Here is an 18,456-nt window from a genome sequence, read left to right as displayed (position 1 = left end):
ACACACTGTAATGCTTGTTCTTACTGGTGAGGGCTGTGTGAGTCACGGGCTGGGTGTGAATGGCCAGTAAGCACAGCTCCTCGCAGTGGGGCTAGCAAAGAGGTGGAGGCATTTTAACTTCACTTTAGCAGTTTTTAAATGCAGTTTGTTTGTGGGCAGTTTCCCAAAGGATTGTGGCCAGCAAGGTATTCACATCGGCTCTAGGATGATGGGACCACAAGGCACTACAACAACAGCCTTTACTGTTGTTATCTGTTCAATGTAGCAGCTAACCACTGATCAATAAAGAGACATTGCCTTGCCTTCCTCTAAGATAAGTGGGGTGCAGCTGGGGGAATCCACTGCTTTAACCACAAAAGCACTGCTGTTTTGTCACATCTTTATCTTCCAGTGCTGAAACCTTCCCTTTTGCTTTGCATTTTGTGTCAGTGGATTCCCTCTTGTTAAACTTGTTTCTTGCTTTAATTATTTTTTATCTCATTTCTTAATATTACTCTGACTCCAGAAAAAAAAAAAATCATGGACTCATAATCATAAAAAATAACCATAGACTCAAAAATAATTGTAGACTGGTTTAGGTTGGAAAGGACCTTAAAGATCATCTAGTTCCAACCTGGCTTGGAGCACTTTCAGAGATGAGATATCCACAGCTTTTCTGGGCAACCTGTTTCAGTGCTTCACTGCCCTCACTGTAAAGAATTTCTTCCTAATATCTAATCTAAACATACCCTCTTTCAGTTTAAAGCCATTCCCCCTTGTCCTGTCACTATATGCCCTTGTAAAAAGTCTCTCTCTGTCTTCCCTGTAGGCCCCTTTAGGCACAGGAAGGCTTCTCTAAGGTGTTCCTGAAACCTTCTCTTGTCCAAACATAATTTAGTTGGAAATGTTGCTGCTCTATTGAAGCTCATTCTCCTCAGTGCTCCCTCCCCACTTTCTTCCTGGGATGGCTCCCTTCATGACTCCTTATTTTCCTGAGACTGGAATCCCTTTGGGGTAAGGACTTAATGACTTTTTTGTGTTTGCTCTGCAGCAGAGGTCTTGTGGAGCAAGATAATAATTCGTGAGATCATTTAATTTAGAATATATTGTACCACACACAGAGGTAAGGTTGGATTAAAATTGCATAAGCAATCTTGTTGTGATATTTGCCATGATTTTTTTTAATAGTACAGCTTCTTTAATACAGTGTGCAATGTCTCTCTCATAAACTCTTTGCCTTCCTCCTACCCCAAAATCAAGCATGTGGTATATATTTGCCCCAGTTAAACACTGGACAAGTTGCAGGCCTTGGGTGTGACAACATGGTATCACTGGAGCATGGCAGAGAAACAGGTCAGTAGTGAGAACCTCAAAATGAGAGAATGAGCCAGCAGGTTTCACTGCTGAGACTCCTGGTTCTCCAGCTCCAGCACAGGCTTTCTACCCCATGTGCAGAAAGTTGAGAGAGGCCATAGTTCTTAAACCTGGTCCATTCCCTCTGGGTTCCCTCCAGCCTATTTCTTTGCCCTCATCTCCAATGCCAGCTTCTTTACTTCTTTTCAGTCCTGTATGTCCACAAACTCTTTGGTAAAGATTTCAAATAACTTGGATAAATGTCAGTATTCTCTCAATTTTCCCCACCTCCTTGCCATCAGTCCCATTATTCCTCTGTACTAAGTTTGTCCAGTGAGTGCTGGTGCACTCCTGTTCCCTTATGTCCCTCTCTAGTCTGTGCTTGTGTTTCTTCCTTTGGTTTCTATCCACAGTCTCAGCATCCTGTCCAGTTCCTAAACCTCTGGTAGCTTCATCCAGCCTATTTGTCCTTTTCTACTTCTGCTTCCCAAGCTCCTCATTCTTCATCTTGCCCTCTCTGGCTGGGTTGCTAGTCCCCTCCACTCCTGCAGCTTAAAGGATTGTTTCCAAATGGTATTTGCTTTCACACCTCAGTTGCTGTCACTACAGCCAGTATTTGATGTGCAGTGTCTAAACTGTGCCACTCAGGTGGAATTAATCTTCCATCATTCATTTTGCAAGTAAGGATGCCCTCCTGACAGTGAGTATTGTTAAAGTACTCTGCAGCCAGGGGAATTTGCAATGCCTGCCTGCATAAAGCCCTAATCTGACCTCATGGCTGTCCCTGTTTGGAGTGGGATGCTGGGCTAGACACCTCCAGAGGACCCTTCCCAACCTGAGTTATCCTATGCTGCCATGAAAATAGCCTTGCCTGATGGTTGTAAAGTAAACAGAACTTTCCTGGCTGGCACAACCTGCAAACTTCAGATGAAACTCATCCCCATACCATCTAAGCAGGATATGCCTATTTGGCCTTGATAGCTTTAAATTTTTTACAAAACTCACCTGTTTTCACAGTGGTGACCAAAAAGGAATGCAGTCAGCTTCAGGATAATGTATGCATAACACCTCTTAGAAGCAGGACAGATTCCTTGAAGAAGCTACCACAGCTCATGTCAGATAAGATTCACAGGAGATTCAGATCCTGCCGATATTGATTCCCTTCTGCTCAGCATTTACTTTTCCTGTTTCCTCTCCTGGCAGTCTGGAAAGAGGTGGCACAAACCTGCACAGCACACAGAGATGTGAGCTTAGCCCGCAGGGAATGTTTGTCATGCAAATCACATCTGCAATGGATTTTATACAGCTAAACAACATTACTTCAAGGGTAGGTGGTAGCAAAACAAATCTTTCTCATCCACTGCTTAGGTATTAAGCTGGGACTTTCGTGTCCAAGTCCTTCTTCTGTTTCACCTCAGGTATAATCTGGTGTAGATGAGCTCTCTCTAATTAGGCAGAACTGGGACTTCAGGCACTTCATCCCATGAAGCGGGCTGATCGGATAAAGCCAGCATCCTGCCAAACTCCCCTCTAAAATTACTGTTTTGATCCTGTTTTCCTTTCATTATAATTTGATCATGTTAGAACACATGTTTTGCAGTGTGCAAGTGAAAGGATGGATCCTGCCACAGTTTGTTTTCTTCTGCATCCAGTACTGGGCAATCGACGCTGCTTGTGAGGAGAGGAGATGGAGCTTTTAAAAATGAAGAGGGTGACTTCTGCAGGGAAGTCTGACAGAGGAAGGGCTGTGGAGAGGGTCAGGGGATCACACTGCTATACCTCACCTCATGGTGTCTCCCCACAAGCTTCATGCTACACCATGCACAGGAAGCCCAAGGGGCTCATCCGAGTGGAGCAGTTTCAGGAGATAAGAGAGGAAAAATACCTATGTGAGAAAAAGGGCATCGGTGTTCAAAAATATCATTATGCTCTTCAGGGAAACCTATTCACATTTTCATGCAAAGAAACCATGGAACAGCAGGACTGTCTTTACTCTGTCCCTCTTTTGCTCCTTGGAAAATGAACCTGTTTGGTCTGTGACAATCTCTGCTGCTGGGGCTCTAGCCATGCCCTCTCATGAGGCACAGCCTTTCAGGAGCCGGGGCAGTCAAGTCATTTATCAAAGTGGCCCTAAATCTCAGAAAGGCTGGTTATGGTTTAGCACCTGCCACAGAAACGCCTGGGGGCAGGGAGGGGGTGGAGTTTTTTTAACTTCCACATGGGACAGCTGTGCATTACTGGAAGGGAGCAAAGCACTGCTGGAGGCAAGACTGGTTGTGGGGACAGTTGTTCAATTTGAACAGGAGGAGAGGTTCTATGTGCCAAACCAAATGCTAAAGCTACATTCTCTTCTCAAGACAATACTTCTCCCATTCCTCCCCATCGCCTCAGCCTGAGAAACCTCAGCAAACAGGATCCCTTCTTAGAAATGTCTGCTGTGGCATCAGCTCTCTCTGTGGTGCCTGTGCCCCTCTTCTTCCCTCACACCTCCTCCATCCTGAGAGGCTGTTGGGGTCTTGGCATCATCAGTAATAGTACTGGTGCATTATATCCTATACCTGGGATTCTGCTCCAATCTGGCTGTCTGGTGCCCACAGCTCTGAGGTGTTCTCACTGCTGGTCAGAGTAATAAGCTCATCTCACAGCTATCAGACATTTTTAATCCTCTTTTCTTGTTCGAGGCAAGAGACTGCATGCACACACAATGTTTTCACTAGGCAGTGGCTCTGGATGCCTCTCCTTTCCAGACTGTGGTGTGACTGCATGGCAAAAATCCATATCACTGGAGAGGATGCTCACTGGGGAGATATCATGCTTCCTAAATAGACCTGGACAGTCCTAATTGCCTCTTACTGAGATGGCCATACCAAACTGTCATGCAGGAGTGTTGCCTCTGCTAAATTTTGACTTTCTAGCCCTGAGGCATGACCCATGAGTAGAGCAAGAATGTTCCAGGACACTTAGTTTCCACTTTAGGAAAGACAACAGAAGATCTCATTTCTATTTTTTTTTTTCAGAAATCAGTTGTTCCAGGAGCAATGGGAGGAGTAGGGTCTGCCCTCCCATGAGTTTGAGACCCCTGCCTTCCTCCCACCACTGTAATACTGTTTGTTCTTTTTTGCTCCCTGGCTGAGTAGGAGAGTTCTCCAAGCAAGAACAGCAGCACATCAGGGAGAGCAGGCAGCAGTGGAGCCTGGGCTGCTGCCTTTTTCCTCCTCATGCTGCTAGTTTGCATGGGGCTTGGAATAATGGCATCCTCTTTAGGCTTGCTCCTACTCCCCCTGTCAGACTTGGGTCACTGGGCTCAAAATTTTTGCTACTGTATGATTGAGATGGTGTGATTGCACGAGTCATGTTTTCTTCAAAGAGCTATGAAGCTAAAAACATCTGAACCATTTTTACTTAAAAGCACTGGAACACTGAGCTGAGGCAAGGCCCACAAAATTATAGCCCGAACAGTGAGCCAAGAAATTAGGCTGCATTCTGGTACTCTTCATTATAGCTTTCAGAGGTACTTCAACTGCTATATACAGACACACCATGAAATGATATCAAGTGAAAATTGCTGGGGTGGATGCAGCATTTATGCATTTCCCTGGCTGTGAACTGAAATCTCTCTCTGCTTTCTGTCTGCCTTGAAATCATACTGCCTCACAGACTTCCCCTTTCTCTTCTGCACCCCCTCAAATACCTGCCCTGAGTCTTACTCATCTACTTACCTCAGTGAACTCTGATTTACCTGTGGTTTCTTGCAAACTTTTCAATGCAAGCCTCTATTCTGGGCTGTCTGCTGGGACAGCAAATGGTAAGAACTGCTACACTGGTTTTCTACTCAGCATCCCTGAAGCGCATTAGAAGATGAGCAGTGGTTTAAGGTGTAATTCAGAACAGCATCTTATTATCTCACTGCTATTTGCATGCTGCTCAGGTTTCAAAACCTGGCTCTAAGTGCTTTTTTCCTGAAGATGCAAACAACAGCTCCATCAGAGTCATCTGCAGGGCAGTTGCACAAGTGTTATGGAGCTTCAGGCTAATTTATTTATTTCTATTAAGCCAAGCCTCTGAGAGCCAGAAATTAGGAGTTCCTGCATGCACTTATTTTTAACTTTGGGACCCTTTTCTCCCAGACTGAGTGGCGGAGTAAGTGCTGTGGGCCTGAGGCTGTGAGTGCCATGGGATCTGGGCCACCACAGCTCCTTGAAGCCACAGAGTGGTTCCTTGTGGCTGGTGGCTGGTGACAGGGAGCAAAGTGGTTTTGTGGGGGAATGTCTCTCCATGGAAAATGCCTGAAAGCCAAAACCCCATAGCATTTAGCTTGCTAGATCTGATGAGCAGATGTTCTGTTTAACATCTGAAAGCCTGTAATACTTTCACTGTCCTACTCCTGCAGCAATGCTTATGGATCGCTTGCTCAACACTACTGCAGAATGCTGCTCAATGACCTTCTGCTTCACTCCTTTTAATTGTGCTACACGTAGCAATTTTCCATGCCAGTGGCCTGATTCCTGCTGAACGTTTTCAAAAGTGTTAAATTAGAAGTAGAACACAGGGGAATAAAATGCTGTTTTGCCTTTGTTGAAACCCTACCTCTTAAAATTGTAATCTCTGGTGGTTTTGAGCACAGACTCAAAATTTGGCAGGGAATTGCTGCAGGAGCTTTTCTACTCATGTGGGGATTGGTCTGATGTGCCCCAACCCAGACCTGAGGTTGCACATATAGGTAATATGTCATGAACAGGTTTGGTCTGAGTGCTCTGACCAGCATATCTGCTCTGAGGGTGCGTGGGCTCTGCTTACTTGTACTGATTTTTATTTTTTTTTTTTTATTACTTGGACTGAATATTTTTATTACTTCAGCATCTAGGACCCTGGCTAAGGTGAACACCATCCTAAGCTGGGTGCTGGGCATACCTGTAGTAAGAGGAACCTATTTCCCTGTACACAGGCAAGACTTACATCATGGGATGACTGCAGCTGGAGTCGCAGAGACTTGGCTCCTGCTGGTGGAAGGGCTGTTGAGGGAGGTGGGGTGCACAGGAGGCTGCCACAGGGCACATGGGGTGTCAGTGACAGAGCAGTGATGGCAGCCCACAGGCCTGTCTGTGGGATGTGAGGGGACAAGGTGTTGCTGCCCAGAGTGAGAATGGATGCACAACGGCTCTGGAAATGTATTTGAAAAGAGATTTTTCATGTAGTAGGTGCTCTTTTGAGTTTGATACATCCCCTGTCTTCATCCCTCCTGCCAGTGGCAAGGCTGGATGTGCCCCACTGCAGTGGGTGGCACTGGAGCAGCATCTCCCCATTTCCTCTTGGAGCCCAGTCCTTCTGGTGGTGAACAAAGCTGCAGCCTGTGGCTGTAAGCTGGGATGCTGGGAGAGTCTGAGCACCCACAGCCCCACGTGGGGCTGTTCTCTGGGGAACAGCCTCTGCTGGAGGTACTGCAGCATCCTGGCATCAGCACTAAGCCAAACCCCAGCCCTTTTGGGTGGAGCACCCCAGTGGCTCAACCAGAGGGAACAACTCAAAGAAAGTGTAGAATTGCAGAAGAGCTTCATAATCCTGCTCATGACCAATGCTCCAAAGAAAGAAAGAGGTATCCTGCATTGGCTTCCCTGTCTAACACGGCTATGTAGAGTCTTCTGACTCATAAAAACACTATGTGTTTTTTCTCCAAAAAATCTATATCTAACTTCATGGTAGCAGTGATAATGGTGTGGCAGTGAGTCACACAGGATAATTATGGCATTTAAAAAACAATCTTTGTCAGTGCTGAGTGTTTTCTAGTTTCACTAACTACCTTCTTATGAGTGAAGATTAATGAATGTCATTAATGCTCAAGAATGGGCTCTATATGCACAGCTCTGAAGAGGTCATCACTGGATTCCAGTATGAGGGGTCTTTTTTCACTGCCATGTTGTGGTTTAACCCCAGCCAGCAACTAAACCCCACACAACCATTCACTCACTCCCTCCCAGTGGGATGGAGGAGAGAATTAGAAGAACAAAAGCAAGAAAACTCATGCATTGAGATAAAGACAGTCTAACAGGTAAAGCAAAAGCTGCCCATGCAAGCAAAGCAAAAGAAGGAATTAATTCCCCATTTCCCATGAGCAGGCAAGTGTTCAGCTGTCCCCAGGAAAACAGGGCTCCATCACATGTAACAGTGTCTTGGGAAGACAAATGCCATTACTTCTAACGGCCCCCCTTCCTTCTTCTTGCCCCAGCTTTATATTTTGAGCGTGATGAAATATGGTCTGGAATATCCATGTGGTCAGTGGGGGTCAGCTGTCCTGGCTGTGTCCCCTCCCAACCTTTTTGCACTGTCAGCCCAGCCGCTGGTGTGAGGGGCAGAAAAGGCCTTGAGTCTGTGTAAGAGCTACTCAGCAATAATGTAAACATCTCTGTATTATCAATGCTGTCTCCAGCACATATCCAAGTGCATTCTTCACAGCTACTGTGAAGAAAATTAACTCTACCCCAGCCAAAACCAGCACATGCCATGATGCATGTTTCTGCTTTGGTTTGGCTACTTACCGACTTTCACTGTGGTTTGGTCTCTGGTGTACATAACTTCAGCTTTTTTGGTGCTCGCAGAACAGGCCCACTCTGTAACATGAGGTGACTGAAGAGTATTTTAGGCGCTGCTCATCCCACAGCCTTGTCCACTTGACTTTCCCTAGCAGCCTGCAGATCAGCCAGCCCTCCCAGGCAGTCATAAAATCATAGAATGCTTGGAAGGGGCATTAAAGATCCTCTAGTTCCAAGCCCAAGTCCCATGTCAAATTTCAACTCCTCCTCGGGAGCGGAGTGATTATGGTTTCATTCCAAAAGGCAGAAATAAGGAAATAAAAATGCTATTTCTGTGTGTTTCCACCTTCAGCGTAGGAGAAAGACAAAATGATATTAAGTCAAGTGCCTCTTGTTAAACTGATCAGTGAAAAGCCATTTGTCTGTCTTGTCTGCTCTGGCTGGCATAGGAGAGCAGCAGTGAAGTTATTTGTACTTTTATGGCTCTGTTATTTGCTCTGTTTATTCTGTTCCTGGCTCATAAGTTGGCACTGCCCAAAGCAAAGGCCTGCTGTTGTGAGGCCCATCTCCCATCAGCGTCCAGAAAGATTCAAATATGAACACCCAAAGGAGATTGCTAATTGTCCCTCTTTGGTCCTAGGAAGAAGTCCACAAATAAACTGTGTTTTGCTAGCTGTTACCTGTCTGCTGGTTCACTTTAAACCACTGAAACTTTAGCCTTGAGTTCACCCCCTGAAAGCTCTTGGTTGTACAGAGATGCTCAGGAGAACAGATGAAGCCTCTGCACTGTAACTGGGCAATCTCCAGTCAGGACTCAGACTCCTCCTGGTCCAGCTCCCCCAAGCCACGGTGCACTCCATGGGCTCACCAGCTCTCTAGTGGAGTGTGGGCAGTCACCTTGCAGGCAATAGGGGATCTTCCTTCAGGGGCTACCTCTGGTTAGCAGAGCCAGCTGTCTTGGGGCTTCCTCTGCCAATGCTAAAAGCAGTGTGTTTTTGCTTTGGAGAGGTAATCTTCACAGTAATTGCAATCGGTCTGCAACTGTAGGAAAAACTGAGAGCCCATTCTTTCTCTGGTTTAATATGTGGATGTAACAGCACTGATACCAAAAGACAGAAAGCAATCACGTTGTTGTTATTAATGTTCCTGAGGCAAACTCTGCACCATCAACAATTCAGTTCACCAGATTCCTCCTGCTGCTTACACGGAATCAGTGCTTGCCCCCTTGCCTTGTGCTTATGCTAATGTTTTGAGTAAGATGTGGACTAACTATAATGTATCTGCATTGAGGAACTGCACATTTACAGGGTGAACGTGTTAGTCAAAGGAAGGAAACTTCCAGATATGCAGAAAAAATCATCAGCATTCATTAATTATAAATATAGCCTAAAAAGTCAGGCAAGACACCAAATGCAGTGAGAGAACTAGTTATTTTTCTGACCTTTTCTCTTTCAGTGCAGAACATTAATCTTTTCAGTCCCTCATTAGAGATGTCTGTGTCTTCCTTTGTCTTACCTGCTGGGAAGGGAGTCAGAGCTACTCCACGCTGTGTGGTGTGTGCTGGCACCAGTGACGCAGTTCTCGCACCATCGCTTGTGGCTGTGCTACTCTGGGCACAGCTGGACTGGGAGGCCATCCTGCAGCCCAAGATGGGATTGTCACACCAGGGCTAAAGCAAGGGTCCCTACAGTGTGATAGAATAGAAGACTGGCTTTATTTCTTGGGTGTTTGGAGGGTTTTTTGTTTGTTTGGGGGTTTTTACATTTTTTTCTTTTCTTTTTTCTTTTTTTTTTCTTCCCCCCCCCTCTTTTTTCTTAATTTACACAATGGAAGCTTCACATGAGATATTCTTTCAGTAAAACAAAAAGCTATGAAACTTTTAAATGCCCAGAGTTTAGTCCAGCACTATGCAAGACTGGTCACCATTCTAAGAGGGCCTGGAGAGAACTAAACTGCTGTTACTTGTCTTGCTTGCCAGCTGTTCTTGCCTCAGTGGGTCAGTGATTGTCAGTATGGGCCAACCATAGTAATTAATTCCTTGTCTAAGCCTTCCTTGGGGTACTAAATATATCCATAGAAGTTCTTGTTGTCTGTATGCTTCCCTACAGATTCTGAAGTATTTCAACATATTAGAGGGAAAGTTTAAATTATTCCAAGCACTTACAACACTAAGGACATTTGCAGAAGAGGAAATACATGCTTTGATGCATAGGAGTGAGGGATGGTCTCCTGTCATTTGCTGACACAGATTTGTAATGACGGAAAAGGGGAGAAATTATTTTGGACTTTTTATCGCGAACTTTTAGAAATTTGGTAAAGATATCAAATGCATATTAGGTTCAGGAGAGGCTCCTCCAAAGGGGGAAAATGGGATTAAGCTGCTATGCAACAGCTGCTGAGCTGTGCTTGGTGCAGTCAGGAAGGGGTGCTGGTGCTTTGGTCCTATCTGGGGTGAGGCTGGACTTTGCCACACCAGTAGGCTCAAGGCGGAGCTTGCTGCTCAGGCTGGAGTTCACAGAGCTTTGCTGCTGCCCTGTTGTTCTTTTGCTAGAAGAGGAACCTGCTGGCTCTCACCAGACTTCCAGCCAGCACATACATCAAGTGGACAACTGGGAAATTAAAGCTCTGGATTCAATGTGCACATTAAGATCACTTCCATAGGTTGGCCAGATAGGTCTACAGGTATTTTGGCTGGAGGGTAGTTCAAGAGTAGGTGTGAAAGGAGAGGTGTTTCCTGGTGGCCTTTCCCAAAAAGTCCACTCAAGAGCATGTTCAGGTAGTAATATTTTTTTAGACAAATGCTTTCAAGATCAGGCCTCACAGGATCCACGGCTTATGAACCATCCATGTAGCCAACATATGTGTGCCTGCCACCCTTGGGTCCCTGCAGGCACCCTAACTCCCAAACATCCAAGAAGAGCAGCAGCTCTGCAGTACCAGCCTCACTGCCAGGAACCTGAAGGATACCAGCACCTAGATTTCTCTGGTACTTTTTCAAACATCACCCAAGGCTAGTGCAGGATGGTTGGGTAACATTTTTCTGTCTCACATATAATTGCAGACTAATGGCCTTGTTAAAATACTTGAGTTTATGATCTGTTTTTCTCCTAAGCAGCTGTTTAAATGCTTTATTAATGGTTACTAATTAAGTCCCTTGGATGAAGTCCCTTGGAGACTGTCCAAAGACATAAACCCAAATAAGCCTGGATCACAGGCACTAAAATATCTTCCCCAAACCCATGTAAACAGATGCAAATGGACCAAAGAAAGGTTTGATGAAAAGAGGTCGGTGGGTAGATATATAGTTTCAGATAGGTGTCATCTAAAACCCAGGGTAAGGGAAGGAAGGAAAACAGGATTTAAATGCCTTGAGGTTCCTTTTGCGCATGAGATCTCAAACCTAGCAGCTTGTATTTATGGTTAGCTCAGGTCACTAATGCACTTCTGAGCCAAGGGGCACTTGGGAGACTTGCAGCCCTGAGCCGCCAGTGCTGGTAAAGGCCATGAAAGTTTTTGCATCCCAAAAGCCATGAGCAGCTGTGAAGTCAAGCTATTGACCTCAATAGCTGGATTGTAAATCCCATTGGAGCCAACCCTGCCTGGCTTTAAAAGGAGTTTGGATAGGCAAGAGATAAAATATTAAGAGTAGGAAAATTAAGAGCAGATGAAGTTTCAGTGCACCGTTAAGCAGGGGATGGAGGCGGTGAGCGACGTGAGCACCAAGAACTGTGTTTGCTGGCAGGACCAAAGGATCGCCCGTCATGGCTGTACCTGTGCACCCCAAACCAACCCAGGCTTTGCCCTGTCTGTCCTGCAGCTTGTTTGGCAGGATGGGGGTGGGGGGAAGTGTGAATGCATCAGAGGAGATGTACATTGAAAGTGGAAGTGAAGAAAAAATATAATTTGACTGATGTTGGAGAGCTGGCAAACCCATCCTTTCTGAAAGGCAGTGGTCACTTTTGAAAGTCTGAGTAAAGCTGCCCTTGATCAGTGTTGGATGGGTGTAGGGTTAGTAAGCTTCTCCAGGCAGGACTCAAAAGACAGGTCTTGGGCACGTGCTGCCTCAAGTATTCAGGGCTCAGCTGTATGACTGACTTAGCAGAGATGTGTTAACAGTTCTTCTTCCGTGAGGGAGTTTCAAGACCCATGAAAGCACAAGTTGTAGCTGAAAATTTTAGAGATGTCTTGTCAGCTTGCTCTGTATCTTAAGGCTAGGACTTAGGTAAAGGCAAAGCAACTGCTGTTCAAATCCCTGGGGCAGGTTTAGCTCCTGTGGGCACAGTTGTGCTGGTGGACTGGCCAGGCTGCAACCCTGCACCCCCCTGTTGGGGGCTGGGGTGGTTGTAGAGGTGCCACAAAACCCAGCACTTTGTGAGATGGGGTGTGCAGGTCACAAATTTCAAAGGACAAGGATCTATTTGGCTGAGAAACTTTCCTTCTCCCCTCATCACTAAAGCCATGAGCTTGCAGATGCTTCTCCCCTCTTCCTTCTCCCACGAAACATCAGAGTGGTGTCCTTACAGGTTATTTCCACCAGATGGGATGCAGGAGGGGTTGTCTCCCACCCTACAGCTGCTACACTGGGAACTAGAAATGCATTTGCAGACACATGCAACTGACTGCACGTTGGTGGCATGAGCATTTATACTTATTTCAGAGAATAACTTTAAAATAATCTCTTAAATTCTATCAGTAATAGCAACACCTGCTGGAGTGGGAACTGTGAGAACTATTGCTTGTGAACTTTTGTGGTTTCCTGGCAGCGTGGCCTGGTTGCTTCTCCTAAGGGGTCTGTGCTGGTGTGTGATCAGCATCTTCATGCTGGTCCCAGTACGGTCCTAGGAAGGTGCTGGGTTATGATGGCTTTCCTGAGGTTCAGACAGGGAATGAGAACTCCCGGGTTTGTCTGAAATGCTGCCATTCATCTGCAGTGGGGGCAAGTTGCTTTTATCACTCTGTTTTTCCCTTAATGCTTCAGGCCTCTAAAATCTCACAAGAAAAGAAAAAAGAGGGTTGTGCTGTTGTCTGGGGAAGTTGGGCTCCTGCTGTTTGCTTGTTTGTTTGTTTTCTTTCTTTCGTTTGATTGCTTTGTTTTTAGTCTCTCCCAGACAGCTGGCTCTGCCTCATTCAACTGGCTGATGGATGACAGACAGTGTTGCTACATGGAAAATAGAATTTGTCTAAATAGTGGGATTCTTCACTTACTTATTTTAATGAGACAAGATGAGAGAGATGGTATTGTGGTCAGTAATACCGCCAGTGCTGTTATCATGCGCTTCTTCTGGCTTGGGCAGAAAAGCCTGGCATGAAATCCCTGTAACACAGCCAGAGAATTTAAAACTGGGGAAAGGCTCAGCCACGCTATTGGTGAGATGTTCATCAGTGCTGTGCTACAAGGACAGTCTCTGGGTGAAAGAGGTGCTAAATCATTGTTGCCTACAGCCTTCTAATGGCACAAGGGCTACCACTGAGGGGGACATGGGAGCTGAGTACTTTTCTCCACCCATATTTGAGTCCCATACTGGGACTGATGTGGGTAGGGAGATCTTGTCTGCTGGTTTGTAGGCACAGAGAGCTTTGTTGGTTCAGCTCAGTTTCCACAGACACTTTTAATTCCTTGGATTAATGATATATATGCCTTCCCTCCTAATATAATGACTTAGACTGCAAGATGTATTGCACAGTGTCTGTATAAGTGTTGCAGAGTTGTCATTGATGATGATGGGGATAATGATGATTATTAAAAGAAACTCCTATGCCAAGGCCTTGAAGCACAGTCAACCCCATTTCACCAGGGCCATGAAGAGCATCTCTGATACTCAAAAAGATGTGCAGTGGGGGCCATGATGGCAGTATTCCTCTGGTCTCTCTCCATACAATTGTATAAGGGCACTTTCCTGTGGCTCCCAAAGGTGAGATAATATTTAATATTTCATTCTCCTATTGTACTTCAGACTCGGGTTTCAGTGCACAGACCCACTAGTGAATGGGTCAGCCAAGGAAAATTGCAGGAAAACAGGTATTTTAAAAGCAAAACTATATTTCAAAAGCAGCTACATCCTGCTTTCAGAAGGGTCTGGGGCTCAGCTCTGAGGAGCTGTGTAGATGTTTTGCCCCCTTTGAAACAGAGCCATGTGAGAGACACAGAACTGCCCCCACGGACCTGACCTCAAAGCATTTCATAAATCTGTGTGGGCCTCGGAAATCAGAGCTGCTGTTTGCAACTGTTCTGTATCCCATGGGATCCGCCTGGAACATTAGGACTGCAGCCCTTCTGAAGAAACCAAGCTATTTTTAAGGAAATTTGACTGTAATTTAACTTTTTTTTTTATCAGCACTTACCAAAAGTTGAAGTTTTGATAAAAATTACTTGAACCTCCCACATTTTCATGGGAAATGGGGATTATTCATCCCAGTTTTGGCACAAGGAGGTATTTCTAGTTCTATGAGAAAGTGGCTTGAAAAAACTTTGAGGTTCCTGTTCTTTTTTTTTTTTTTTTAAATTATGTTCCATTTTCCATACTCTGAGATATGTGAGTGTGAAGCTTTAAATATACATTTCTGAAAATCCTGATTTAGGAGTGGTGCCGTAGTCTGAGCATTGGGCCACAAATCTCCAAATACAAATCTTGCATTTCTTTCTCAATGTTATAAACAATTGTACATCAACAGGATTATTTTTTTCCTGTGTGGACAATTTAGCCATTGACTCTTGAAGTGAAAGGTCTTCAGAAAAAAGCCAGTGACAACAACTTAAGACTGATCTTGACAGAACTGCAGCCATGTTTGCCAGCTGACAGTGAAGCTTCACCTCCCTGCTGGTGGTCTAGGAAAGGCTGTTGGCTGGTTACGGTGACTCTGGAGGGGGTTGTTTGCTGCTGCGGCTCCTACCTTGTCATATGGCTTGATGTACACCCCTTGCATGATCAATACACTCAGCCATACATCTATTTTGTCGTGTGTCTGGGCATACAGACCTGGATGGAGAAAGTTGCAGGTGGCTTGTGAACTCCAGCAATGTCTGGTCCGAGGCAGAGGAGGGGAATGGAGGTGTTAAGAATGGAGGCTACTGCTCCAGACAACATCCACTGCCCAGTTTCATGGCTGCAAGGAGCCTGAGGACTGGGGAAAGCCCTGAAAGGAACACTCTTGGGACCATGTTTAGCTCAGGAACATAATGCTGCACTCCCTTCGCCAGCCTTGCAGTCTGAAGAGGGAGTGCATGCACTGCTGGTAGATTTAGGCTGCTACTTCATCCCAGCAGGTAAGGGAGAGCTGTGGCCATGGACTAGCCCATCTGTGATTATTTTAAGCATGAAATAACTCAACAAGGCAGGGCTTATTAACATTAGCCACTTGCCTCTAACTGAGATTGGACCCACACATGGTGAGGTGAGGGGACCACGCAGCCACGTGGCTCTTACTGTACTGGGGGACAACTGGTGCACCTCCACGCTGGGCCAAGGAACCTGACCAGATCCTGCCAAGTCATGGCTACTCTCCCTGGGGTAGCACCTGCTGTCCCAGCTCTTGGCAAGCAGCTAGAGCACCTCCCTAGCCAGCAGGGTCTCAGTTGAGCATTTCAAACTAAAACAAATATCTCCAGGCAAAAAGTTTCTGACTTAGCAGCTCTGAAGGAGGGTGTTGAACCCACCCTAATTTTGTGCTTTTGTGTTCAACTGCATCTTCTGATCCATTTTGGGGCCTGAGATCCAAGCCTCCTAGGGGGTTGAGCTGAGGCCAGCACTCAGGGTCCCCTGGGGACTCAGGGTAAGGAAACCTCTCTGTGATGGTAGGAATGAACATCTACATGTGTATGCTGTGTGTGTCCATGTGAGATATCTCCATGTCCTTCTAAGTGTTTACTGAGGACATGTAGTATATTTCTAGAAGTATATTTCTATGCAATTTCATTTTCCCCACTCCCAGCTATTACAGGTGCAATTCTGAGGAGGGGCTCATGTCAGGATCCTCATTTTAGGCTTATTTTGTGTGTTTGTGTGTGCTGGAATACCTTACAGCTACATCGACTCTGTCCCACAGAGAAGCCACAGGGGACCACCCTCTCCCTCACAGACCAAAGGTGAGGGTACAGCTTGGGAGACTTTATTTCTTCCTTGACTGCTGACAGGTTTCCTATGGGAGCTTCTACCTCATCGACTGAGTGTGTGACACCTCTGAGGAGCACTCCAGACTATGGAGTTGGTATAGACACACATGCCACATTGCCTCTATTCCTCATCTCCTTCTTACTCCTCCACTGAGTTCTCACCCAAAACCTCCTCAGGAGACAGTAAGACCCTTGGTTGGGTCATACCAATGCATCTCCCAAACTTCCTGAAATGCTGGTACTAAATCAGTGGCAGGAACATTGCAATAAAAATGGGCTGATCTGGTGAAGAGGAAGGAGGGTGAGGCTGAGAGGGGAGAGCATGTGGAGATGAGATCAGTTGTTTTTCCTGGCATGAGTTGTATCTAGGCCTCTCTGGCTCCTCTGAGTTCTGTAAAAGCAGGACCAGGCATTGGAAGAGGGTTGCAGATGCAGGAAAAGGAGCTGTTTGGTGGAGATGAGTGAAGTTGTTGTGTGACTGGCTGAAAGGTTGCGCGGTGGAGGCCCCTCCTGAAGGGTTAGAGGGCTGCTTGCTCCTCCATGCAGGGAGGAAGAGAAGACAAGTGACCATCACACGTCACAAATGGTGGCAGCAAAGCCTCACAGCCAAGAGGTCAGGTAGGACTGAGCCTGGGTTCTTGCTGTCTCAGCCTCCCTAGGGTGGCCTCTGCCAGGGCCACACACAAGGGACATGCCACAGAAGGCTGTGGCTTGGGCCACCCGTGGCCCAGCAAACCTCAGTATCCAGAGTCTGTGAATTTGTCCTCCTGACTCAGAGGGAGATGTGAGGAATTAGGCATGAGGTAGCTTGGCTTTTCTGCTAATGGTGGCTGACAAACAGAATTTTAGTTCCATGCAAAAACTCCCCTTATAGCTGTTTATGGAGTGGTTTATCCAACATGGGTTTCTCCCAGGGGGGAATCCTTTCCTTTCTACCACTTTTGGGTCAGAGGATTCCGTGGGGACAGTTGTCCTTCATCCTATTGTGGAAAATGAAGAAGGTAACTGTTTTGCATGCAGCAGATAACGAAAGGCCAAAATGGTCATAATTTTCACAAGGAGAAAATTAGAAGAGAGTACCACAGTCTCACCTTAGGGTCTCACTCTGCTCCAAGCACAAAGCTGGTTATCCTAAAGTAAACCTAACTGTAATATGTGACCTGGAAATTAAATTAGGGGCTTTTCTGTATCCAATATGGTTTTGATTAAGTGGGAGCAGTGTTTGGGCAGTGAGCAGGAGCTCAGTTTAGGTCTGCATTTCCAGTTCTGGTTTGCACAATAGTACTAATTCTCAGCCTCAGCAGCCTGAGCTTGGCAATGTCTGTGCCCTGTGATGTGATCACACATCACACCACTTCCACTGTAACTTACAGCAACATTTTCTGCATTTCTATGGCACTGCCTCAAGTGTGACCTAGGATTGAGTTTGGTGGGGCTTGGCAACCAAATGTTTTAAATTAAAAGCATAAAACTTAAGATATTGCAACTCAGTGGTGAATTGGTAATGGAGGGGAAACTGTAGTGAAAATGTGGAAAGTTAAGAATGATATCCACTATGAAAACGGCAGGGCTGAGAGGACAAAGCCAAAGGGTAGAACTACTTACATCTTCAGTAACTTTTAAAATATCATAGTTAACAAAATTGCCTCCATTTTAAAAGTTTGCTTTTAAAAGCTGCTCAAGGGTAGCATTATGCCTGTTTCATTCAGCAATATCTCAGTCGCACACAGCCACTGGGGAATTTTGATCATTTCAACTTTAGGTCTGCAGGAAAAATTGTTAGTGAATAGCATGAACCCACACAAACTATTAGCTGTTGTTCTTTGTCACTGTTCAACAGAGTAATTAGTAGCTTTTAGGGATTTTTTTTTTAATGCACTTGTTGCAATAATAGAGGAAGAAAGATATGGAAACTAGAGGATTGAGGACAAGACATTGTCAAGAAGGGGAAATCCAGGTGAAATGAGACTTCAGTATGAGTGTGGATCCTGCTGCTCCCAAGGAGCACCTTGCTGTTTCAGAGCCTGAACTGACTGACAGAATATGTTTCTGATATTTGGAGGGGGCTGACAAGGGCTGAGCAAGTGGAATGCCTTGCTTTGATAGACTTAGTGCAGAGTTCTTAAAACTGGAAGAACAGAAACTCACTAATTTTATCTCTGAGCAGTATCTCTGACACCAGTACTCCAGACTTCCAGGCACCTGGCCCCAACATCAAATACTGTTGATGTTCCGACTTGACAGTAACCCCAACATGGTAAAGTCTGTGGCTGATCTTGCAGACAGCCACCAGCAGGACTCATGCCACGCTGCATCAGAGCTAAGAGGGGTCCGCAGGACACTTGCCATCCACTTTCCATGTCCTCCATAGAAAAAGGAACACACAAAGACACCTGCCACATTCTTTTGTCTTTTTTTTTTTAATTATTCCTTCATATTCAAACTTCACAAACAGTGTGAACTTGTACAATACCTCAGAAAGTGAAA

This window comes from Manacus candei, unplaced genomic scaffold (assembly GCF_025592945.1).
Source record: "Manacus candei isolate 608988 ecotype Guabito, Panama unplaced genomic scaffold, ASM2559294v1 h1tg000014l, whole genome shotgun sequence".
Taxonomy (NCBI): domain Eukaryota; kingdom Metazoa; phylum Chordata; class Aves; order Passeriformes; family Pipridae; genus Manacus; species Manacus candei.
Note: the sequence above shows the minus strand (reverse complement) of the source record.